Source organism: Thalassophryne amazonica, chromosome 11 (genome assembly GCF_902500255.1).
Source record: "Thalassophryne amazonica chromosome 11, fThaAma1.1, whole genome shotgun sequence".
In the NCBI taxonomy this organism is placed as follows: Eukaryota; Metazoa; Chordata; class Actinopteri; order Batrachoidiformes; family Batrachoididae; genus Thalassophryne; species Thalassophryne amazonica.
The window spans coordinates 91,122,517-91,150,109 of record NC_047113.1 but is presented as its reverse complement, the minus strand read 5'-3'; the positions used below and the strand labels follow the sequence as shown (position 1 = coordinate 91,150,109).

The 27,593-nt window shown below is 40.9% G+C and overlaps 1 pseudogene; it reads right to left on the bottom strand.

Moving 5' to 3' along the window:
* Positions 1-8,003: 8,003 nt before the first annotated feature.
* The window catches only part of LOC117521015, a 34,863-nt pseudogene continuing 15,273 nt past the window's right edge, over positions 8,004-27,593 (bottom strand).

Below are 27,593 nucleotides of genomic sequence, written 5' to 3'. Positions count from 1 at the left end.
TGTAAAACATTCCATTTTATTTGTAAAAACAGGCATTTTTCCGGAGCCCTGGAAGTACCATCGCAAAATGTTTTGCATGTGGAGAGAATGTGCGCACATTTTATTAGTGCCGTGCGCACGTTTGATGATGTGCGCAAGTTTTGATGTTGTAAAACGTGCACTCAATATTAGTAAGTAAGTAAATTTATTTATATAGTGCCTTTCACAGACATAAGCCACAAAGCACTTCACAGGTTAAAATGCAATAATAAATAATAAAAACATAGCCAAAACAAAGGACAAGGTTACAATTGGTCAGTTCTGAAAAGCCTTATCTTGACACATAAATGTTGGCTTTACACTGTACGTGTTTTGGCCATTTTCAGATGATTTTTCACTCGTGCGAGAATTTTTGGACCGAGTTTCAGGTTAATCGCGCGTCCTGCATCGTGTAATGGAGTAACAAGCTTTAACATCTCACGACCACCTCCTGCTGCTGAAGAGCTACAAGCATCCAACCGCAGAGCTGTCTTGTAATGTTTTGTTGTTGTTGTGTTTTTAAACTTAATCTGTAAAAAAAAAAAAAAAAAAAGAAAAGCCATTTGCAAAGCCAAAAAGTTGATTTGTCCACCATCTGATAACCGGGTCAAAATAAATAGAACACTGCCATCTACTGGTACCCAGACACTTAGTACTTGGGGCGAATACTGCCATGAACACTACTGGCCAGTAGATGACAGTAGCGGCCTTGAAAACTTGCCAAACAAAATTCCAGATAATCCGTGTCTGCTACATTTAAGATGCGTGGAATTTAACAAACGCAAATACAATAACGTCTATAAACCCAGAGAATATATTCACGAAAGTTTTAGGCACTAGAGTTTAATGCTGTTGTCCGTGGAGCCTGAACAGAGTGTCTGAAATGCATTTGTCCTGTCGTAAACATCTGAGATTACCCTATGCTACCCATAATGCATTGCTGCCGGGCACAGCATGTGCTCACAAAACCTTAAAAATTAGCACATTACTTTAAAACAAAAACATATATCTGATATTTTCACTTTATAAAACTTCAGACATGACAGTAATTTTAAATAACTTGTCCAAAATGAGTAGGTTAAAATTTGAACCATAAGTTAAAAATGTATGCCTCTGGATGACTATCTGGGTGATATTGCGATTATATCAGTATGGTGTTAAAGGAAATGATTTTTTTGGGGGGGGGGGCACCAGTTCTCCTTTGCCTACAGAGGATAGAGTGTTTTTTTTGAAAACAGCTCTCTTCTGTTTGCAGAGGGTAGAACAATATATCTATTAGGAAACTTTTAACAGGTAGGTCTCAACTGCTTTTAAGTTTTTAAAATATTTTTCACTGTTCAGCTTGGTTTACTACGTTATCGGTCTAAAAGTTATCGGACGGCAATTCATCGGAAGATAATTAGTCCAATGATGGTTTTTAAAGTTATCTAAAAAGATAATCCGATAATGAAAACATTATCTTCGATAATTATCTGTTATCGGATTATCGGAAGTGTGCCCACCACTGCCAATCAATCACAAATATTTTGCTGATCAGCTTTAGAGCTTCCATCTAGGCTTCCTGGTCCATCTAGGCTTCCTACTCAACAACTGATGCTTTTTCAAGACCGCTAACTGCTCCTGTCTGCTTGATAACTCACTGGAATAAACTGGCGAACACTCCACTGAGAAATTCCCAACACTAACACATACATACAAGGCAGAATTTTATAATTGAGAATCAAAAAGCAGTTTTTTTTGTCCTTTGTTACACAACAATGATAATGACATCCCAAGAATGAAGCGTCTGCTGGAGGAGTAACGGCAGCCTCCATAAGGCCTTATTCAAGAGTAATTATTGTTTAATATAATGAGAACAAAGAACACAAAACATTAAAAACAATACCATCAGGTTTTCTATTATTTACCATTATGAAGTCCTACAACACTTTCTTTGGTGATGGTAATGTCAATTTAAAACTTTTTGGAAGGATTCCAAATGTGTAAGTAGGTTATGAGTGGACAGAAAGGTCAAATATTACATAACATCTCAATCTTTGATAACACATAACGTCAGAATAGAACTTAATATCTCTGACTCAGAATGGGAAAGAGGATCATGTAAGGTGTGAAGAATTCTGAGTTTGTTGACTTCTGGTGGTTATGAAACAAGACACTGTAGCTGTGACAAATGCAATTAGAAATATAACAATGCTAAAATACCCTCAGTGGTATTAGCAGAGATATTATATACGTAGACGCCTCATGGACTGCCGATGCCTATAACCGATAAATTCCAGTATTGTCTCTGGTACAACTGCAATTACTAAGAAGCTTAAAGTGACTTAACACGATCGCTTTTGAAAGCAAACAGAGTGAGTTATGTAATCAGGATAGAAAACGTAACTGCGCTTTGCTACAGAGAGATTATGGGACAGTTTCAAAAGTGGTAAAGAATTTTGGTTTGGCCCTTTGAAAATGCATTGCTACATAATAACTGCACGTGTTGCACACAGGGTGCCTGCGCCACTTTGGAAGAGTGCTGCACTTTCAGTGTCCAAATGTGTCAAAAAAAAAAAAAAAACTTTCAAATGAATTAATTTTAATTGTTTTAGGATTAGGATTGTGTTCCAATTATAGATTGTTTCCAATTTGTATACCCTGCAGACTAATGGGGCATATTCCAGTTGTAATCTGAGATCATAATTTCCCAGTTGCAGCCTCAGGAATAGCCCCTAAAATTGTAGCTTGTCCAAGCAGCACATATGGGGCTCCCCCAAAGGTCATCATCATGTTTTGGGGTTATTTTAAATAATTACAAGCTGTTTTGACAAATTAAATTTAGTACAACAATTTTACAATAATTAGGCAGCACAGTCTCACTTGAGGGCGGGTGCTAAAGGGGTAAAACACAATGCATATGACGCAATTTTTCTACATCTCTGTCCCCATCAGAAACACGGCACTTTTCTGAGTTTTTGGGCAAATTATACACAAACAAGGTGAAAATGCAAAGAAAAAGTGATGATGCTGTGCAAAGTGGACATGTGATTTGTTTATGACCCTGAGCTCAAATATGTCGAGGCAGTTGTGCAGGTGAGAGAACGTAGCTACTCTTGTTAGCTGTGTAGGCTAACACTTACCGATACAACCTCACCCATTTGCCTCGTCTTCCCTTCTCCACTGCTTTGGTGATTGCAGCCAAAAACAAAACAGTAGACCATTTTTCTGTAAGAAGGAACGCTGTTTGTGGGGAGAAACTAATCCCCGGGTGGACTGTGGGAGTGTCAGCACAAACAATTCAGAGGATGGGCGTTTCAGCGGAAACCATTTTAAACTGGCGCATCTGCTAGGTGACGGCGAGTATGCTTTTAAGTTTACCAAGCCAGGCTGAATGGTGTTTGCTGAAACTCCCACACTCTGCCCGGGATTCTCTGCCCTGTTAGTGAGAGCTGGCAGCTGTCCCCAGATGTGGTCAAAACCTGCAATATCAAGCAGGGGTTCAAACGAGACTGCGCTGCCCTATTATAGAAAAAAAATACAGAGGCAAATTATGAAATGCAAAGAAGAAACTTTAAGACAATACACTATAATGATTTCAGTTACATGATCACAAATCATAAATACATGAGTACAACTAATTGTAAGAAAAAAATAAATGCATTTTAAGTCTAGACTTAAGATTCAATATCTCAACAAGCATAAAAAAGGAGCACAATTTGTCAAGCCCTGCAGCCTGCAGACTTCTTTTTCACCAGGTTTACAAGATGATCCTCACACCTACAATTAATTTGCATTTTAAGAACAAACCCTTTAAGTCTGATCTTACATGCAGTCAGTGAAATGACTTTGAATTAATATTGAATGCGTTTGTATTGGCTTAAACTGGTGAAGAGCAGCATGGTGGATTAGTGTCATGGGTTTGATTCTTTTCAGTTTGGAGTTTGCATGTTCTCCCTGTGTTTGTGTGGGTTTCCACATTTAAAGACATGCAGGTTAGGTGACTTGGAAACTTTATAGTTGTCCAGGTCTCACTTGCAAAATAGGTCTCGATCTCAATGGGACTAACCTGGTTAAATAAAGATTAAAGTAAGAATTAACGTTATTGCTAACGTGCGCTTGTCGCAAAAGTGAACAGCGAGTCAGTGGTCTGACCACAGACGATCTTTGTGGTGGATTTCATTTTCACTTCCGGCATCTGCCCCGCCCACAGCAGGCTTTCTGCAGAGCAGCAGCTGGAAACGAAACTCGAAACTTCTTACAGCTCCACCTGCAGCTCTTTGGAAACTTTATCACGAAACGAAATAAAACACGTGTTTCAGTCCCCGGGGAGTAAGTAAAAAGTGCAATCTCTGTTTCAGTTCTTTAGTACCACGTGTGAGCAGGTTTATTGGATCCAGGCTTCATTTTGTTGTGAAATATCTTATGCAAAACGTACTTTCTGTGTATTCAACTTTGTACTTATAGGTATTTTAAATATTTTGCCCACCTTACGTATCACCTTTGAAAAACAGCGATCTTCATAACTCGATTTATCCGTATGAAGGTAATTTTACAAACCACCAAACACACCTTTAAAACTCCAGGAGGTCAGTGACCTTTATTTACTACATGCACAGTAATCTTTGTCTTACACCAGCAGAGCTCAAAACCACACATCAGAATGAACATTTCCCTTTTTTTTTGTTTCTGTCTCAAAGGGAACTGAACCCAGCACAAACACAGGAAGAAAACAAACAGGAGCATGTGTGCACATTAAACTCATCGAAAATGTGATCACAGCAACATTCAAAATCCATAATGCTGAATTTATGTGGAAATGATTGTTGTACAAAAGCTTCAGATATCTGTTGCTGAGATAGATGACTGGAGAGCAGTTTGAAGCAGAAACGAGGCGATAATCTGTGAAATGCTGCTGATGCTCCAAAATTACACATGTGCAGTGAAAGCGGGGGGCATTCAGTTGTCGACACTGGGTCCCCCAAGGTGTCGCACTTTTTTTTTTTTTAACATAAAAAAGACGTCTCTGTATTAAATTTAAACTCTCACCAAGGTGAAATGTGCCTGTGCCTTTAAGTCTTTTCCAGCCACTGATTCACCTACATGCTGGATTGTGCACAGTAATGCACCACTATGGGGTGTAACAAACAATGCATCGTGAATTGTGTTAAACTGTACCGTTTTTGTTTTTAATTAGTTTCATACCTTGAAAAGTTAACCAGAAATAATGATCTTTTGCAGATGAATCAAATGATTTATAAAACATACAAACAGAAAACACATGACATCAAGGTTTATCATTTATACTTCAGAATAATTTCATTCTGTAAAGTTAAAACACTCATCACAGATTACTTTCTACATAATTAGTGGGACCGTGATGTAATTGTGGAGCAAGACTGTCGTTACACCCTCTACGCACAGCATCACCAAACCTGTCATGACATGACTGTCAGTGCAGCCGATAAAGCATCTGCTCTCTGTGACTGCTGCCGGCAAATTTGTAAACAGCATTTTGTTAAGGGGGTTTTCAAAATGTCTTGAAACGTCACAGCAGGTTCTCAATTTCCTCGCGTCAGTCACATGGCCTCGCTCTTGTGTCACTGGATATTTAAACATGTTGAAAAAATTTAGGTGACAAATTTTAGATAGTGTGTCTCAAACTCTTCTAAATTTAGTTTCTGTTTGTCAGAAAAGTGTGAAAATGTGAGAGTTTTGTGAGGGCTTGGCAACCTATGAAACTGTGACTGACTGGACACAAAAATGACAATCTGACATTCTGGGCAGGAGACAGGCGTGAACTTGCCCTGTGACCCCTTGGAGTGTGACAAAATTTTAAATACAAATCAGTGTAATTGCAGGAGAAAATTGTCACAAATTTATGTAATTAGTCACAAATTTGTGTGTAACTACTCTCCAAGCTCAGCCCAGTGAAATACGAGGTCTGTCAATAAAGTATAGGTCCTTTTATTTTTTTCAAAAACTATATGGATTTCATTCATATGTTTTTACATCAGACATGCTTGAAACCCTCGTGCGCATGCATGAGTTTTTCCACGCCTGTCGGTGACGTCATTCGCCTGTGAGCACTCCTTGTGGGAGGAGTCGTCCAGCCCCTCGTCGGGAATTCCTTTGTCTGCGAAGTTGCTGAGAGACTTGGCGCTTGTTTGATCAAAATTTTTTCTAAACCTGTGAAACACATCGAAGTGGACACGGGTTCGAAAAATTAAACTGGTTTTCGGTGAAAATTTTAACAGCTGATGAGAGATTTTCAGGTGATTACTGTCGCTTTAAGGACTTCCCCCCGGATCGAGACGTCCGTGCAGCGCTCTCAGGCGCCGTCGTCAGCCCGTTTCAAGCTGAAAACCTCCACATTTCAGGCTCTATTGATCCAGGATGTCGTGAGAGAACAGAGAAGTTTCAGAAGAAGTCGGTTCAGCATATTTATCCGGATATTCCACTGTTAAGGAGATTTTTTTAATGAAAGACGTGTGGACGGGTCTGCGCATCGGGGCGGCACAGGAAAACACCATCCGTGTTGATAACCATTTGTAAAATCCAGAGTGCGCTTTTGATGGCTTTTCAGTGGAGTGAGTATATGAGAAATTGTTTAACAGCTGGACATGTTCCAACTTGTCCTTAAGGCTTCCAACGGAGGTGTTTTTCCTGTGGCGGAGCGTCGCAGCGGCTGTGAGCTGACGCTGCAATCCGTCCGCACGTCTTGCATTAAAAAAAAATCTCCTTTAACAGTGGAATAGAGCCGGATAAATGCTGAAACCGACTTCTTCTGAAACTTCTCTGTTCTCTCACGACGTCCTGGATCAATAGAGCCTGAAATGTGGAGGTTTCAGCTTGAAACAGGCTGACGACGGCACCTGAGAGCGCTGTGCGACGTCTCGCACCGTGGGAAGTCCTTAAAGCGACAGTATCACCTCAAATCTCTCAGCTGTTAAAATTTTCACCGAAAACCAGCTTAATTTTTTGAACCGTGTCCACGTCGATGTGTCCTCACAGGTTTAGAAAAAATTTTGATCAACAAAGCGCCAGTCTCTCAGCAACTTCTCAGACAAAGGAATTCCGACGAGGGGCTGGACGACTCCTCCCACAAGGAGTGCTCAAAGGCGAATGACGTCACCGACAGGCGTGGAAAAACTCACGCATGCGCACGTGGTTCAAGCATGTCTGACGTAAAAACATATGAATGATCCATATATTTTTTGAAAAAAATAAAAAGGACCTATACTTTATTGACAGACCTCCGTACTAGCTTTAGGTGACTGACCCTGCTGAGTGAATCTCTCTACAAGTTTGAACACGGTCGCCACGTACAGATGTATTTCTGATGGCTGAGCACTGGAAGCCACTGAAAAACCTGGATCTTAGTATTGATCCATGACAATCCCAAATGATGATGTTCACCAAATGTTAAGAAATACACACGGTAACGGTATTGTGTGGAAATCTGTCTGGTGCAGGCAGTTCTCCAAAAACCGAGTGACACCGCAAGGAGATGAATGAAGAAAGATGCCAAGACACGCATGATAATTCTGAGCGAGATACAGGCTTCTGTGGCTGTGATTGGAGAAGCGTTGTACAACATAACATTGTTGTGTAAGTTTCATGGTGACGTACAGAGGTTTAACGCAAGAAAACATAAAATCTGGGCTCATGCCGCCCAGTTACCTTTTGGAAAATTGGAGCTGAAATTTCTTTCATCCTCTAAACAAAATGCCACCCCGCCCTTTTCCCATTTATATGTTGGCATCCAGGACCCAAGATGGTTCTGTGTTTCATGAGCATAGTGAAGTGCTGCACCAGTGCACGTTCCCAGACTTGGATTGATTGTTGAACATGAAGTCCATGGATTAGTTTAGCAATTAGAAATCAACAAATAGCATGTGTTTTGGTGAAATAGTGTTTAGAAATGTCAAATATGATTTTATTTTTTAACATGATCAAGGGAAAGCTTTGCACAGTGCTGCATGTCCATTTTTTTAAAACACAATTCTGAAAATAAGAGGAAAAAAATGTCAAGTTAATATGTTTGAAAATTGAAACAGATTTGAAATGGGAAATGTTGTCACAATGGTCAAAATTATCTATTTTTCATTTTCCAGAGTATTTTTCCCTGGTTGGAAAATAAAGCAGAACTAAGTCTAGCAGGGGAAGTAAAAATCTTTGGTCAACATTGACACAATACAGGGGATCTGCTTCTTGCAACTGAATCCAGGCAGGTTAGAGGAAGACTCGAAGTCTCGCGCCACCCTGTTGTTGACTCTGGTCATGATCTGCATCAACTCCAGGTTTTACTGTGCTGCAGTAACATCTCACACAACGCCTGCATGAACCAGGATCCACTGGCAGTGTTCCTCCATGAGTAGTAACCTGACACACAAAGTACATCGATGTAACAGAGTCACTGCGCGCACACACACACACACACACACACACACACACACACACACACACACCCAGTTCACATGTGGATGTGCTTAATTAGTGGACAGGTTTATCCTAAAGATCCACTATTTCTTAATGTAAAGGGGAGGTGATGGTCTTGTGGTTAAGTGTTGGGCTTGAGACCAGAGGATCCTTGGTTCAAATCCCAGCCTGACCACAAAATCACTAAGGGCCCTTGGGCAAGGTCCTTAATACCCTAGTTGTTCCCGGTGTATAGTGAGTGCCTTGTATAGCAGCACCCTGACATTGGGGTGAATGTGAGGCATTATTGTAAAGCGCTTTGAACATCTGATGCAGATGGAAAAGCGCTATATAAATGCAGTCCATTTACCATTAAAGGCCCTGTCACACCTTGATGATTTAGCCTGCGTATGCGGCGGTATTAAAAACTCCGGCGCCAGCGTCAGATCTTGACGATTAACCACCGTATGCTGACAGCTATTTCCACCCAGTGGTTTGGGTCAGTACTGCACGGTGTGGTGCCGGTCACAAACAGAGTAATTTAACATTATTTTATTTTTTTTATTTATATTTTTTATCTTGGTGGACCATTTTCATTGTGTACAGAATACTGATGAGTGGATTGGCTGTGGTAAACACTGCCGTGAATGAATGGAGTGCTGTGACTCTTTAAACTCTCAAACTGCTGTCGCTGTCGTCTGATCAGACCTGAATAATGAAACGACATAACGATTTATACTTTTAAAAGCGCCAGTCGACTGTGATCAGGTGTGATCAGACCTGAATGAAGTGCTGTGTGATCTGTCGGTATGGTGATCACTGACAGCGACAGCGCTCTAAATGTTTAAACAACGCATTAATCAGGCATGACCACATCTGAACAATGACATCATCTGATGATCACAGCGAGGGCGCTTTAAAAGTTTAAATCATTACAGCTCTTCTGTGTGTTCAGGGCACAGCACTGGCAGCAGAAAAGAAAACACAGAGTGACTTGCTTAAAACGCTACGTTTACAGTCACAAATTAAAGTACTTTCAAAAATCAGGAGCTTTATGTGGATTCATGTCCATCTATAATGGCGAATTGGACTGAAATTAACAGGTCAGATACTCCGTGTGTGAATGAAAACAGTCAATCTGCATGAGAACCGCAGGTTTCAGCCAATCGGTGGCCAGCATTAATGGACGTATTTAGACTTATGAATAAATTACAAGAAACGTCTGCCAACAATCACATAACTTACCTACAACTTATGTCCAGCATGTGCGGGACATATGAGTCACACGCTGGCATTTGTTGAAAATTTTCAGCATGCCCAAAATTTTTTGAGGAGCTCAACTTATTAGGACGAACATCAGCGAGCTGCAGCGTGTTTCAATGTGCTCTTAACTTATAAAAAAAAAAAAAAAAAAACTTAAAAAAAAAAAAAACTTAATACGATTGGCATACGCTGGCTCTATCGTCAAGGTGTGACAGGGCCGTTAAAGTTTCTATCATTTCAACACAAAGACAATGCATGTATGAGTATGTGATCAGGTAGAAAGGTTCCCAGTGCTGAAATGTTTTTTTTTTTTCCCCCTTCATCCAAACTGGCTACCTGGAGCTGTGGAATATGCATACAAGAAATCCGCCTCCACAGGAATCCTCTCGGATGTTTGCTCAGGTGTACTGTCCATCTCAATGCCAGCATCCAGATCGGAACCACGGCATGCCTGTGAGCATCAGCACAGTTATAAGACATAACAGGGCATTACTTTAAAAAAGAAACAAAAAAATGCTGGCTTAATCTGTCATTTAGCTCAAAAGTGTCTTCAAATGGTCCAGAATCCTGTGGCTACAGTCTTAACTATTAGAACAAAAATTGAACATATTACTCCAGCCCAGGTCTCCCTTCACTGGCTTCCTGTTCATGCGATGCCTACATTTAAGGTATTATTAACATATACAATATTTCATGGACGAGTGTTCCATACTTGGTTGCTTTACTTAGACCTTATGTACTAGCCCAGGGGTGGCCAAGTTCGGTCCTTGAGAGCCACCTTCCTGACACTCTTAGTTGTCTCCCTGCTCCAACACACCTGAATCCAATGAAAGACTCGTTAGCAGACTTAACAAGTCTTTCATTGGATTCAGGTGTGTTGGAGCAGGGAGACAACTAAGAGTGTCAGGAAGGTGGCTCTCGAGGACCGAACTTGGCCACCCCTGTACTAGCCAATGCGACATGTTCTGAGGATCGAGGACTGCTGTATGTTCTGAGGGTAAAAAAAAAAAAAAGCCAGGAGCCCACAGAGCCTACACTCTCAGATATTAGAGGGCGCTTGGTAGGAGGTCCAACCACTCTACATGTGTTTTGCAGGCTTACTGATACAGAATCTTTAAGCAGTACAATGAAAGGTGAGGTTTAAGCCTTCCAGTGCAATACAAGTGTGAGTAAACCACACTATGAAAGGTCTGGAGAAGTAAAGAAAAATAAATAATAAAATTTAACCAGTGACAGAGGTGTGCCCAGACCACAATCAAAAAAGAAAAAAAAAATTGTAAGAACGTAGTAGCAAAAAAGAGACTGCATATAATAAAATGAGAAAGGTAAGTACAAAACTGTGGATATTTCATTGGCAGTGGAGACTGCACATAAACAAATATTGCATTCATTTCAAGTGTGGCATTTGACGTGGCTATTAGGTTCCAGTGGCAATCAAAGCTCTAACAGCTGTTGGGTAGAAACTGATTTTCAATCTATTGTTCTTGCTTTAGTGGCCCTGTACATCTGCTTGACGGCAGTAGCTCAAAACAGAGTGGCCAGGGTGGGATGAGTCCTTTAGGGTGATGTTGGCTCTCCTCAGACAGTAAGAGCCATGAAGGTCCCCCAGTGTGGGTAGGGGGCACACAGTGATCTTCTCTGCCAGGCAGTAACCCTTTGGAGCCCTTTCTTGTTTGCCACCATGCAGTTGGCAACTACATGCAGAGGCAGGCTTAAAAAGGCATACGACCAGGTCCCCCAAGGTGTCTTGTAGGAGTATGGGGTACCGGTGTCAAAGTCTGAATGGTCCCCCCACAGATTGGTCCCCCTGCCTTCACTGCACATGCGTCATTTTAGAGCGTCAGCAATGATTCACTGATTATCGCCTTGTTTTCTAATTAAAAACTGCACTCCAGTCATCATCTTTCTCAGCAACAGATATCTGAAGCTTTTGTGCAACAAACATTTCCACATAAATTCAGCATTATTTCGTAATAAAAGACAGAGGACTGATCAGAGCGCCACAGCAGCACATCTGAGTCTGATAGTGCAGCAGATAACAACAATCCTTCACTTGGTGATATAAGCATCAGATTGGCATGAATGTCCTTCATAATCAGTGTTTGAGAAAAAAAGTGCGGGCCACTTGAAAATCCAATATGGTGGCCAGGTAGGGGGTCAATGAAGAATTACACAGGGGTCAAAATTTAAAAATGCTCCAATCATATTGAAAGCTATACCACATTATGTGTCTGATCACAAATATTCCAAAAAAGGTATAGTTGGACTATCTATGACTGAATGTTATGGAGTTATGGGGTAAAAACAGCAAAAATGGTAACAAAGGTCAATTTCGCTTTGTACAGGAGTCAAAAGTTAAACTTGCTCCAATTTTGGTAAAACGTGGTGCAAATTATTGGATGAGCTAATAGGATTAATAAATGGAATAGTTTTGACTGTGTTGAACGCTTGGTTTGCAAAGTACATGTCAAACAATGTCGACGTACATTGGATTCTGTGGCATGTGACACATGTTACCCTGTAATGTGACAACTGAGCATGACACATAGTGCATACTATTCCTTTTTAAAGCCGTATTAACTCAATCAAGAATTTGCATCACATTTTACAGAGATTGGAGCAACTTTAACTTTTGACCCCACTACAAACTGAAATTGACCTTTGTCACCATTCTTGCTGTTTTTACTCCATAACATTCAGTCATAGATAGTCCAAACTATACCTTTTTGGAATCTTTGTGATCAGACACATAATGTGGTATAGCTTTCAATTAGGGATGTCCTGATCCGATCACGTGATCGGAAATCGGGCCCGATCACGTGGTTTCAGACTTGATCGAAGTCGGACGTTGCATCCCAATCAGGAATCTGATATAGATTTTATCCTCATTATTTTGATCAGCGCTATTTCAGGCTCATTATTGCAGATTAATGGTCCTTTCACGCGTCGGAAGTGTCAGAGGCGTGAGACGCGTTGCTTTTTAGAGGCGTCAGAAGCATCGCTTTAGCTCGGCTTTTGACGTGACACTTCTGACGGGAGCGCACATTGCCGCTTGTCGGCAGGCTGACGCGGTCAAAGTTCAACCCAGTCTTTTTTTTTTTAATTGAACAAAAGAAAAAACACAAGTTCAACCGGACAGAGGTGGAGGGAGTTATGCGTGCAAAGTTTCTTTCGCAGAACTGCTGTTTGTGTGTTTACGCACTCAGCGTGACGCCTCGATGGAATGATAAGAGGATGATGGACACTTTCCCACCGAAACTCTTGCTCAGTCATCCTTCCGTGCGCAGCAGGACCCGGTGCTGACCAAGTCCTCAGGACAACGATCTGTCATCTGATTAACAAAAAGAAAAAAACAAATTGTCTTGTGATCGCTTGTCTGCAAAACGGAGCGAGAGATGGTGTGTGCACGAGCGATGTGCACACTCATCACATTTAGGAGCGCGTCTTAAAGAGCTTCCATCTTCATTCACGTTCACTGCGCTGCTCTGAACTTGTTGAACACCGATAAAGCATCAGAGGGGAACACTGAGGACTGTCAGGACGCAAATCTAAGTTGTTTTTTTTTTCCTTTTACTTTTCAAGTTGACTTTTGAACTTTTGACGCTCTGCGCTATGACGTAGCTTCACGCTGTGCTGCCATACAAGGCACTCACTACACACCGGGAGCAATAGGGGATTAAAGGCCTTGCCCAAGGGCCCATAGTGATTTTCCAGTCAGGCGGGGATTTGAACCACAGATTAATGCAGAAACCTCATGTCTGAAGAAAAATCCTTGGAAATGTTTTTTTTGTTGTTGTTGTTTAACATTTATTTTTAGACAAATAAAATAACATGGAAATTTGTACATTTTTTTAAAGTCTAGTAGATTATTACTTGATTGTTCAAGCTACCTCAAGGAGAAGTGCACTATTTAAGTGATAAATAATAAAATAACATGATTAAAATGAAATTATTATATATTTAGCATTTGTTCATTGTTCATTCAGTTTTTTAAAGTATCGGATCGGGAGTCAGTATCGGCAGATATTCAAAATCAGATGACTCAGAATCGGATCGGGGCCAAAAAAACCTGATCGGGACATCCCTACTTTCAATATGATTGGAGCATTTTTAAATTTTGGCCCCTGTGTAATTCTTCTTTGACCCCTACCTGGCCGCCATATTGGATTTTCAAGTGGCCCGCACTTTTTCCTCAAACACTAATTCATGAAGAACATTCAGGCCAAATCTGATGCTTGTATCACCAAGTGAACTACTCTGGCCAAAAATCAAACTTATCTGCTCCACTATGACTCTCTGAGTCTGACTCTCTACACTCGAACAGATCAAAGGGAATAATGTGACTATTAACCATCAGATAACAAAGTAAAACCTGTTAAATCATTCTAAAGTCAGTTTTAAGCAGAAAGGAGATAATTTGTTAATCACTGCTGATGCGCCGAAATGACGCATGTGCAGTGAAGGCAGGGGGACCGTTCAGACCGGGACTGCTATACTATTAAAGTAGGAGGTGTGTCCACATATTCTCAGCATCAGATATGACCTGTTCCCGGTGGGTGTTGGACTCCACAAGGATGCCCCTTGTCACCAATCCTGTTTGTGATTTTTGTGGACAGGATTTCAAGCAGCAGTCATTGGTCAGAGGGTGTCCAGTTTCCTGATCTCAGAATTACACGTCTGGTTTGCAGATGAAGTGGTACTGTTGATTTCAGACAGTGACCTTGGACATGCAGCGGGCAGGTCTGAGGCAGAGTGTGAAGTGACGGGGATGAGAACCAGCACCTCCAAATCTGAGACCATGGTCCTCCATTGGAAAAGGGAGGACTGTCCTCTCTGTGTCAGGGGAGAGTTACTGCCCAAAGTGGAGGACTTCAAGTATCTCAGGTTTTTGTTCATGAGTGTGAGTAAAATGGAACTTGAGACTGTCAGATGGATTGGGGCTGAATGTTAACTTTTTATGGTTGAGGCCATCCAACTGTGCTGGGTCTGCTAATTTTGGATATTGCGCTTGCGACACGTGTGGGGCAACTATGTTTGGTGCTATGAATATAAATAAAGTGAATTAAATTGAATCAAAGTAGTAGATATTATACAGTCATTTAATTCTCTTTAGGGAACTTGCACCAAGTGCCCACGCCACAAACACGGCTGTATTTTTAACCAACCTGTATGAAGAAGAGCTTTGGTTTCCCCACCATTGTCATACAGCGAAAACCTTTGAAGTACTCCGTCAGGGTTTCGAACTTCTCACAGCCGTCTATGCCGTAGATCACCCCCTCGTCTCCGTGGCTTAACAGCACACACACAAACGACGCGCGGTTACTGTGGTCCTCCTGGGAAACTACACACACAAGGACACATACAGGACAGATTGTTGGCATGCGCGGGCACACACACACGTATACTTCATCTTGTGGTTTTTAGTAAGAACACAAGCAGACAACACTGATTCTAAGTAAGTTTAAATCCATGTAAGTAAGTCATCCACTCTATTGTCAATACTGCTTTGTTTCTATAACAGTACAACGGGGCACATGCCGAGAGCCAGTATGAAACAAGAGTCATTAGGAGATGACGTATCCCCCATCCCCCACAAATCAGGAATACAAAGTGTCGGGGGGATGTCACCAAGTATGCCCTAATGATAAATACAAATGAAATTGGTCAACTAGTTATTGAGATATTGTGCTAACAAGCAAAAAACCTGAGTCAGTGAGATCACAGCCTGGGAGTCTACCAAGGTGTGAACCTGGGTCAGCATGAAAACAGCTCCAGACCATCTCCTTGAGATATTCACCTGTGAAGGCTGTGTCATTCTGTGATGAATTGAGCAAATGGATTATTTACGCATTTAGTTTGTCTGATGGCAAAATTGTGTAATCTATAGGCCTCCTGTGGATTTGGGGCTCTGATGGACAGGTGATGTCACATTTCCACGGGGAACACAGAGCGCTACATTCCAAAGAAAGATTTTGCTGGTTTCAACACATATGCGTGCTGGGGAGGGGGCAGATTTGAGCGGGATTCAGCAATGTCTGAACACAAATGTGGATAAGATCTGGTTCTACTTGGGGTTCATGACTTCCTCATTATGTTAGTGCGCTGACAGCGTCTTCTCACTGTGCCGGCATTCAGTGTGGCTGCAGCAGTAAGGACCTCAAACAACTCTGCAGCGCCTTCTCGCCAAGAGAATCAGTTCCTCATACGTTTCCTTCATCCGTCATTATGACAGGCGCTTAACTGCTAAACGGAATCCAAGATGAAGCAATGCAATAGCAGGAAATATGGCCTTGAATGTTTTCTTGCATGCACTGAAGGCAAAGGCCTCCTGTGCACAAACGCTGCCATCTGTGACTCCAACAAAGTTTAGTGCTGCTACAAACTGTGACTACACACGCAACTAACATTAGCAATATATAGTTATTATATATAACGATGTATACATTTGGAAAAAAACATTCTTAGGGCTTTGGTCTGGGTGGGGCAGTTCCACTGAATGCCCCAACCACCCCCCCCCCCCCCCCCCCCCCCGTTCTGGAGAAGTGCGTCCTGTGCTGGAGAAACTGCATGAACAGAACAATTAAAGTCCTAAAAACTTTAGGTGCCTTGACACTTGCACACAATCTACCGTGCAGGAGCGTAAACTTGTTGCAAACCGTTGTGAACTATGAGTGGCTTCGTGCAAGTTCACAAAGAAAATTTTGAAATGTTCAAAATCTGTCACGCATTCATTATGTGAACTTCACTTGAACATTGTGCAAACACTTCAAAAACACTGAGTCCCAGTGCAATTCACTGCATTAGCGCACCACAGAGCACAGCTCATCTGACATTATAATGAGATGTTAAATCTATCAAACATACTTTTACAGTTACTCATAAGAAGGAATGAACATGCAACTGTTTTACCAAGACATTACAAAATAAATGTTACAAATAAATACCTTTTAGACTATTCTAAATGCGTTCTCCAGAGAGAGAGAGAGAGAGAGAGAGAGAGAGAGAGAGAGGGAGGAAAAAGGCTGCTGCTGAAACGCTCTTCTGTGATCGTGGAAGCGATTAAGGTGTTTTCAACTGCCAAACTCAGAGAAAATGATTAATCCGCTACGAAATAATCATTTTATATATACAGCGGCCAGCGGCACAAAGTGCGGCATCCAGCTGGGAACACAGTAGGTACATTGTCATAACAAATTGCCCGGAAGTGCAGAGCCAAACTGCCTACAAGTGTCAAGGCACCTTTTGACAGAAATTAGAAAAGTGACATGTTTTCATGATTAAGAATTATTCAGAAGGTGACAACCAAAACTGAATCAAGTACTCCATCTGCCTGGTGCACCACAGAACATGGCAACAAGCGGCTGGACATGGCTTACTGCTCTATGGGGAACAAGGGGGACACTCTACTTGCTTCGTGCCAGCGGCAGTGGACACTTCCGTGGTGTGACTGAAACATCCTCACCAGTGGACTCAGGACAAGTGGAAGGACAACTTTGAGGTGAAATGTGTTTTCATGAAAGATATGCCCAACATCCAGCTGTGACACATCTGGCTGGAGAACAATGACATCAAGTCACTGAACAATTTGACACAACCATTCGTATTAATTTTGTCACCTGTTTTATAATTTAGTCTTAAGGCCCTTTAGTCTTGTGTCAAATGTCCTTTTTAGTTTTAGTCATTCACATAGCATTTTTATTTAGTCAAGTTTTAGTTGACTAAAAGTCTGGATATTTTAGTCAAGTTTTAGTGAAAAGAGGACTGAATATATTTTAGTCTTTTTTCAGTAGCGACATTCTTTCATGACATAACAAAAAACTAATTATTTATGATTACCAATTCAGCATTTCATACATCTGAAATAATGAATGTTTTCATTGCCTGACAAAATAGTTTTGAAGGTTTATGGTGTTTTTTTTTCCTCATTTTTTAAATCTGCAAGGCTTCCTGTCAGATACAATTAGTCAGTTTATTGTTAGTCTCATGATATTTAAAATAGGACCAGATATCAAGTCTCTTCTTTCACAAGATGTTCGCTCCTTGTAGTTTTGTATTACAGCCACATGGTGGCAGCAGTAGTATAGGAAATAAAGCTGTCTTCCTTGGTGGTTGGAAACATTTTGAAGTACTTGTTGACAAAAATGATTATGAAAACTAATTTTGAGTTTTTATTTCATGCAAAACATTTTCGTCTCGTCTTTTTTCGTCAACAACAACAGTGTTGTAAAACACTGATGTCATCGGCTCAGTCATGAAAAAAAATGGTTGTTGATGAGCATATCCCTTACCAAAAAGTAGTATATGCAAATATACTTCTAGTTTACTTTTTATATACTTATAAGTACTATTTTTTGGTAAGGGATGTCATCTAGTCTTGTCTGACAAAATTAACTCCACCCCAATCTTTGATGACAGCACATTATGAGAAATGTCACGAAGAAGAGTTCGCACTAAGGAGGGAGTGAAATCGAACTAAACAGTAACTTTCAAGCAAGCTGTCAGCTAGAACTCCAACACTAATGATGTAGGACCTGAAATAATGTGCCGCACCACAACGAGGAAACACTTTCACAATCATTTCATCAAGATGTGTCTCTAAACACATGAACTCATCTGGATCCCCATATCTCACAGAAGGTAGCCCACTTTAAAAATATATAATTTAAAAAATATATTTTTAAAGTACTTATAGTCCTGGTCTGCCTCTTTAATGCCCTTAACCCTCTCAGGCTCAAATAAATTTTTAGTAATAGGAAACATCAGATACTTAGCTGTTGCAAATCTGCAGCACCTGCCTTGAGAAGGTTAATGCTCTGTGTGAACAGCTAACTGACAAATCAGTTTTTTTAAATGCCTCAGGTATTTTGGATATTAGTGAGCTTCATTAGGACCTAAAGACCTTTAAAGATGATGTAGTACAAATGAACCCTGAGCTTGAAAAATGTTGAGAGAAAGAACTGTGTCTGATTCTGGCTGCGCACTTTGTAGTTTTGCCTTGACCTGACTAATTGATTGCTTTAAGTGTATAAATATTCATAAAAATGCATATTTATACTTTTAACAGGGTAATATGTTTTGTCTTTGCAACAGGTTCATTCGCTTTTAAGATCAGCTTTACATCTGGAATAATTTCAGACTGCATTATAACCATATGTTCCAACACTTTGAGCTTCAATGTGTCAAACTGAAAAAACATAAATGATTGCTACTGCAGGTTTTTTTTACTGTGTACATCATCAGACTGACAGGACTCCGTGTTTAGCGGTAGCACTGAGTGAGCATGAAGACATTTGCAGCATTGTTTACCACTGAATAGCTGGTCCTTCATCTGCTTCACGGTCAGGTCATTGAAGACTTTGATGTTGTAACCCAACCTGGAGAAGGTTTTCACAGCAGCTGCACAATCAACATCTGTTCCATTCCGGGTCTTCATGCCTGAAGAACCACAGAGAAATGTGGAAATGCAGCAAGCAGTTATTACCAAAATTCGGCCATTAAATTCAAAATGTGATCCAATATCAACTAATCGATGTAGCTTCATGCAGCCAATTACTCTACTGCATGTGGGTGAGAGAAGGACATTTACATGGCTGCTGGTTAGCTTAAGGCCCGGTCACACGGCACTTAACGAAGGGTAACAAAGCTCAAATGAAACAAGAAATCTGGACTTTCGCTGACTTTCACTGGCATTGTTTAATCTTCACGCAGCTTCGTTCCTGCAGCTGGTGCTTCATCAGGACTTTTAAACTGTTGAAAAATTTGAACAAATGCCGCCAAAAACCTCAATTCTTCCGTATTTCGTTTTGCTGTTTTTTTTTTTTTTTTATCTGCTTAGTTTTTGTAATGTTAGCATTTAGTTCGACTTCGTTCGACCAGCTGAATGTTTTCATACAGTGTAGAAGCCGGTTTGTGAGCGCTGCTGCTACTGCGTTCATGTAACGGAGGAAACTACAGGGCAAACTCAGCCTGTTTGCTTGGATTCTTTTATTTTTTTATCTGGGTGGGGGATCAGCTTCACTAGGCTCAGGCACCTTATATAGGCCAGAATTCATTTTTTGTGTGGATACAATGAATTATTTTACCAAAAATAAAATGAAAACCATGCTCCTGCCACAAGCAACTGCTGAATTTGAAACAACAAAAAAGTTGTGTAATTTCCGACAGTACTTGAACACAGCCACAGCAGCAGTGGCAGCCATCGTCTCCTGTGTGTGCTTATTATGTTTTATTAAATATAACAATATGAGTGTAGGAATGACAATCCAGCCCTTCTGTACATGTGGCAACGGGTAGATGATTCAGAAGATGATATAAAGAGCTGTTCTGGAAGGCAGAATTCACATTGTGGATCAGCTGCAGCTGGTGGAAATAACCGCACATGGGAAGTCAATGCGTGGTGTTCATACAGACTGATCAGTTTACTGCTCTGATATATTCAGTCATCTTTACACTTATATTTATTCCCCCCTTTGACAGTTTTCTGTTATAGAATCTATATATGGCTTAGTAACGTAATACAGTGATAGAGCAGCCACCACGGCACACCAGCGTTTTTTTTTTTTTTTTTTAAATTGGAGCAAGACAGAGTGCACAGCGTGCCATCAGTCTGAACCAGACAGTGAGGATTCTGATGATGAAGGAGATGATCCCTCTTTTGTTCTGGACGAGGAAGGAGAGCAGGTGGATCCACCAACGTGCGCACAGATGAGATGAGATATACTTTATTGATCTCACAGTGGAGAAATTATGTTTACACTCCAGTTACCTCAATTGAGGCAAGTGGGTGAAGGTCACGCAGCAACCCTGAGATGCGGATCACGTGCTTCTGTTTGCACCTGGAATGCAGAGCATGACGCAGACACACGCTGCTCCAGCAGCGGCTCCAGGGTCATTTAGTTTAAAGGGTGGATTTCAACATTAGCTTCGGTTTCGTTTTGTTCCTCTTTCGTTCCTTTTGCGCTCTTGATTCGCAGGGTATTCGGTGATGGGAAAAGTCAAAAGTTCATTCAACTTACATTTTGGTGTTCCATTACTGCTAAAGTCCAACACAAACTTTAAATAGGAGTCCAAATTCTGACATGCAGATTCTTCATGTCTGCAGATGGCTTATGGAGTGGATTTTTTTTTTTGTGTGTGTGCATGTTAGAAGAAATCGTCGTCCATCAGGAACACAAACGCCACCATGTTTGTTTTAAAGCCCACTTGTGTGAGCATGCGTGCACACTCACACAAGTGGGACAATGATTATGCACACGTGTACTTCCAAAAAAGACTGTACTTCCTCAGTGCAGTTTAAAAAAAATAAAAAATAAAAAAATTCACATCAGAAATTAGTCCAGCTTTTCATTCTAACTTCCTCCTAACAGCTCTTCATGCATCCAGACGGCTTACAGTGCAGTGGATTTGTTTTGTGTGTGTGAGTATGTGTGTGCGCAGAATGCAATGGTACCAAATGTATGGAGCCAAATTTGCACACTAAATGAAACCAAATTGCACTTTAAATGCAATGCAACACAAATGGGACAAATAATCCATGTCACGTGACATACAAAGCACCAATCAAATGACAAGGCACCACTCGGCCAATTATATATATATATATATATATATATATAATCATATTTCCGTGACTAAACGCCTGACCTTGGATAGGGACCTGCCTCAGTCAAAACGTCATCTGAAAAAAATCAACACCTGCCTTGAATAAGTGCTGGGCATTATGTGCATGAAAAAGATATTTAGTCGAGTAACTCCAGTCCGTTGCGGAGTGGTTGTTTAAAGTCCGAAAGCCTGATTTATGTTTCTACAACTCTGTAAATCCATGCAATGACACTGATGTGCGCGTGACCCTTTTATACTTTCTAAGTTTTCTGTCATGTTGGTGGGTGTCTTAACGCAATTTTCCACAGGAACAGTAGCTTTTTCTGGATCAATTTGTCCCTCAACGAGCTCCACTTCTGAATACAATTACGTTACATTTACAGTTACGATGCGTGCGATTGCCCTCCATGAATTGCAGGTCATTTGAGTGTCTTTGCAGTTTTTATACTCTGTGTTGTGAAGTTGGGCATATTTGCGGACTTTTCTGCCAAACGTATCTGATCTATGATTGAAATGTAACAAGTGTGTGGAGTGCAAAACTTTTAAAATATGAGAGGAAGGAGTGAAAGTGAAATAGTGACCAATCACAGTCCTTGCGGTCTCCGCCATTTCCACCATGCTACAGAGAGGGTTCGCAGCCACGCAGAGGGCTCTGATCTAAAGCAGTTTGGTTTGACACATCCAGGGATCTGTGTGAAGCTTAACACCATATTACAGTGCAGCCAACAAGCAGGATTTTGTTAATGATCACCAGACTTGAATGAAGGCCTGCCTCATTTAGGTGTTGGCTCTGAGCACGGTTTGAAAAAATAAATTTGGCAAATGTCAGCGCTGAACTACATTTTTTTTTTTCTCTGTTGCAACTGGGCACGCCCAGACTGCTCTGTCCAGTATATGCAAGGGTTTTTTTTTAACGGAAATGCATTGCAATGGGACAGGACGTTTTGTCCAATGTGAGTAAAAATCCATTACACAAAATCTGATATATATGGTGTTTATTACATGGAAAACCATATAAAAGCATTCGGACGTTGCTTTTCTCCAGTGAGTGAGAGTATCCAGTTTATATGATGATGGTTTAGGTGAGTTTTACTGTACAATATATTAACTGAACATTTTTTTTTCTTTGAAATATTTGAAGTGCTTTGTATCTCTGTCAGGCGTGGGGGGGGGGAATGCAGGCCTGCCCTCCCCTAGAAAATTTTGGTTTGATTTTGTGTCTTTTTCAGTTCAAAGTAGGAACAAATCTGTTTGTTTTTATTTCAGGTGACAGTATTTGCAGAACCGATCTTTCATCAGTTTTTCTACATTTCTTTGCTTTATTCTTCATAAAAAACTCATCTCTTTCACTTTAAACATCCCTCACAATATTATCCTGCAACACTGAAAACACTCTGACTTAAACTGAAGATTTCTTGGCGTTTGTGGTCAAATCTGAATATTTTTAAAGAAATCTGTACGAGCCACCCAGCCATCTACTGTGAGCTCCTTGAAAACAGAGGCAACGGGTCTCCATCCTCCTGTTCATTGGTGGTAAAATGAATAAATGAATCAGATCCTTGTTACAAGATTTTGTGGTCGATCCAGAAAAAGGAACGGAACATTAAATTTTAAATTTGACACATTTACAATGATCCTTTTCCTGCAAGATACAAACAAAAACAAACAGTTTATATACTGTGAACATTACGAACATTCTATGACAAGGGGAGTAGAGTTAGAAAAATGCACATTTTTAACTCCATAAGATCGGGTATTTTACGAGTGAGTCAAAGGTTAGTTGCACACCGACACAAAATAAAAGGGGAAAAGGTGTTTTTCCAGTGCAGGACTCAGATGTTTTGCCGCACCCTGGGCATGTCAGTACAGCTGATGTTACAGAGGTTTTCTGCAGGTGGAAACAGACACGTTGAATGTGGAAACATACCTGTACTTTTGTGGAAGTTCTTGTTGTTGATAATCAGACAGGTTCCCAGACTGGGGTAGTCTATGTTGTAGCGATAAGGATCACCGGCTGCCATTTTATAACCAGGGACAGAGTCCATTTCCTCAGAAAGCTTGCTGTGGCCCTCTGGGCCTGCAGGCTGCCTGAAAGTGTGCAGACATGAACAGACTTTGAGCAGCTTTTAAACCTGAAGAACTTGTTTAGTGCTGGAACAGCGGTGAAGCAGTTAGCATGGCAGCTGTTACATGAGATTTCTTCAACATAAAGCAGTGAAGCACCGAATCCTGTGGGTGGTCAAACACTACACATGTGAGGTCAAAATGTTACCACAACAGTCAGGAGTGTCAATAAAACATTAAGTAAGTAAGTAGTCCTTTCAGCTGCTTCTTTGTTTATTTTTTCCACTCAGCAGCAAATCTGAGGCGGATCTGCATGTTGGCACAAGTTTTATGCTGGATGCCCTTCCTGATGCAACTCCACATTACAAGAAGAAATGTGGCAGAGGTGTACTAGGGGAGCTGCAACCACTACCTTTGCACCCCCCCCCCCCCCCCGGACTAAACCAAACCAACTTTTTTAGGTTCCTCAGATGACCCCAAAACACAATCAGGATGTTCCCAAAAAATAAAAACTGGCTTCAAGCCAGTTATCCAAGATGCCATCCAAGATGGCCGCCAAAATAGGGTTTTTCACTAAAACACCTTTAAACAACATATAAACAACTTAAATATCACAGAGATTCAATGATAAGGGTCTACTGGTGGTCATTTTGGACGCCATTTTGAATCTTAAACCCATGAATTAATTTAGTTTAGGCACAAATGAGTTTGCTGTGACCTACAATGGTCTTCCTATTGAATCTCTGTGATATTTACCATATTTTCCGGACTATAAGTCGCACCGGAGTATAAGTCGCACCAGCCACTTTATCCATTATAAAGAAAAATAAACCATAAATAAGTCGCACCGGAGTATAAGTCGCACCAGCCACTTTATCCATTATAAAGAAAAATAAACCATAAATAAGTTGTACTGGACTATAAGTCCCATGGACATACAGGTATGTTAACATGAAAAGTTCAGATGATAATATTGTGACAGCAAGGGGAAGAAACTGCGCCACCTTGAGTTGAGAAGATTTATTTGACAGAATACTACATGAATGTGGTTCTGCAACAGATGTCATTACTCACAACAATCATGTCACTCAGGGTGCCGAAAATGTGAAACGTGAAAACGTGCAACATGCCAAGAGAGTAACAGGAACATCACAATACCGTAACATAAATAACACGCGAACAAGTTCACTTAACCCTCAGTTTCACTGCGAATCATTGAAACCATTGAATTCTTCATCCTCTGTGTCGCTTTGAAACAACTGCGCCAACTCCAGAGGAAGACAAAGCGCTGCGTCCTCTTCTGTGTCACTTTCCTCAGATTCCTCAGTTCCAGTTAGTCCAGCCTTTCTGAATCCCGACACGATGGTTTTGGTCGTCACTGAAGCCCATGCTTTGTCGATCCATCCGATGACTTCCTGGAAATTTGCGGCGCGCATTCTCCCGGTTGCTGTGAAACTGTGCTTCCCATCCGTCATCCACTGCTCCCACAGGTTACGTAAAACTGCCTTAAAGCTCCGGTTTACGGAGATGTCAAGTGGCTGAAGTATTTTGGTTAAGCCTCCAGGGATGATGGCAGGTATGGAGTTGAAAACTTTTAATTTAGCTTTGATCTGAGGCGTTATGTGCGCTCGCATGCTGTCCATCACAAGCAGGGCTTTGCGTGCTCTAAAGAAACCATCCGGACGCTTAGTGTAGCACTTTGTAAGCCATAGATTCATCATTTCTTCATCCATCCACCCTTTCTCATTCACGGCAATGGCAACTGTAAGGGATTGGATTTTTGGCATGGTTTTTCTTTTAAAAATGACCATTGGTGGTAATTTTGATCCATCTCCACAACATGCCAGCACCACTGTGAAGTGTGATTTCTCATGACCTGTTGTGACTATATTCACACTCTTTTGCCCTTTCTCTGCAACACTTTGGCCCATGGGAATGTCAAAAGTGAGGGGGACCTCATCCATGTTTATAATGTGATCCGGTGTCACATTGTGCTCAGTTACATGTTTTTCAATGAACTCGCGGAAACTGTCAACCTTGGCTTGGAAGTCTGCTGGCAGTTTTTGGCAAACCGTTGTCCTTGCTCTGATAGAGAGGTGGTTGCGTTGCATAAAACGGTAACACCAAGAAGGTCCTCCCACAAAGTCATTAATATTCATCTCCTGAGCAATGACCCTGGCATGGAGACGTAACTGCACTGTTGACAACCCTCTCCCGGCCGCACGTTGTTCGAGCACCCATGTGTGGACTCGTTCCTCTAGCTGTGGCCATCTAGCTTTTAGCCCGCGATTAGCTTTTTTTGTTTTTTTCATGGTGGCTAGCGTAATCTCCGCTTTCCTCCAGTCCCTCACAAGTTTCTCACTCACTCCAAACTCTCTCTCTGCTGCTCGATTACCGTTTTCGGATGCATATTTCACCACTCGCAACTTGTAATCTGCAGAGTATGCTTTTCTTTTTGGTGGCATTTTTTTCTGGCCTTCTCCGTTGTCTTGTTAATTTATCAGTAATGTTGAAATTTTTATTTTTCTATGGTAGTCAGAAGTCGCAGGAACAGTCACACAAGCCTTGAGCGCCCTCTCGTGAGCTGCATTTTACCTACGGATATGTTTGTATTTTGCGGACCACATTGCGAGCCGAACCATGATTGGTTATTGTGACCGGCGTGACCTATAGGATGGCTGCTATACTACAGTGCCCATGATGCATTGCATTTCCGTTTCCGGTGGCCATTTTAAAACAGAGCGACTCTGTCACGTAAAATTGTTTTATTACAGTAAATTAAATGAGAATCTACCGGTATATTTTTCATTTATAAGTCGCACTGGAGTATAGGTTGCACCCCCTGCCAAAACATGTAAAAAAGTGCGACTTATAGTCCGGAAAGTTGTTTATATGTTGTTTAAAATTGTCTTGAGGCCAGTTTTTATTGTTGGTAACATCGTGATTGTGTTTTGGGGTCATCTGAGGAACCTAAAATAGTTGGTTTGGTTTAGTCCTGGGGGGGGGGGGGGGGGGGTGTGCAAAGGTAGTGGTTGTAGCTCCCCTAGTAGTGGGGTTTGAACTGGGAAACTTCCACATTGAAACCAAGCAGACTAACCGCTTGGTCACCATCAATGAAACAGCCACAAATAAATAAATGACACCAGCAACTTATTAAAGTTATGCAGGTTTTGTTGCATTTGTACTGAAAACATACAGAACCATGACGTATGTGTGTGTCATTATACCACTACTGTGTACATGCTTTCTGCTACACAATTTAACACACCAGTGTAAGTTCTTAAAAATGACACAAACCTATTTCACAGTCAAAAATAAAGACATTATTTTAAACTTATTTCAAAGCATTTCATGATCTACAGCTGAGGTTTATGTTTTATATCAGAACAATTATAAGTACAGTCACAGCTGTCATGTCATACGGCAAAACCAGTTTTTACCTCTTACAACAAAGACATTACAGGATAAAAGAGACGTGCGTGCAGCCCTGTGAAATATCACTTAAATGTCTAACGAGTTTCACTTTTCTCACCTCTCAATAATTACATCTGTTTAAGTTGACAAATCAAGTATTTCCTCTTCCGAACAATCAAAAATAAACACCTGAGACGACACTGAAAAGCTTAACTTCCAAGATCTGATGAGCTCAGGCGTGCACACAGCAGTCCCCCCCACCTTAAATTCACTTCATAAATCATGACACTTTAGGGGGCAAGAGAACAGACACAAAAAAAATTCCAAGTCATTGGATATTTCCTGGAGTTCATTTAAATAAATCAGTCATAAAAACAACTTATGGTAATTTTGTTTAAAGCAGGTTCACTTCAAAAACAGTGATAGTAAAACATATATATATATATATATATATATATATATATATATATACACATACATACACACACACACACACACACACACACACACACACACACACACACACACACACACACACACACACACACTAGTGAGGGAAGCCTTCAAACAACCCATACAAATTCAGAATAACTATAAACTTCAAGTGGATGTGAGTGGAGAAACTGGGCATTTGTCTGTTGCTTCAGAAGTTACAGCGGCATCAAGGTAAAGTGACACAAAGAAGCTGATGAACCCTGAGATGGGAAACTGACAGTTCTTGGTTCCAGAATAGTTTATCTGAGCTCGTTCACTCATCTGAATCTGTTTAAGCTGAGTTAAAGGGACATTATCATCATGGTGATTTTGACCCTGTAGGACTCTATGATTTCACT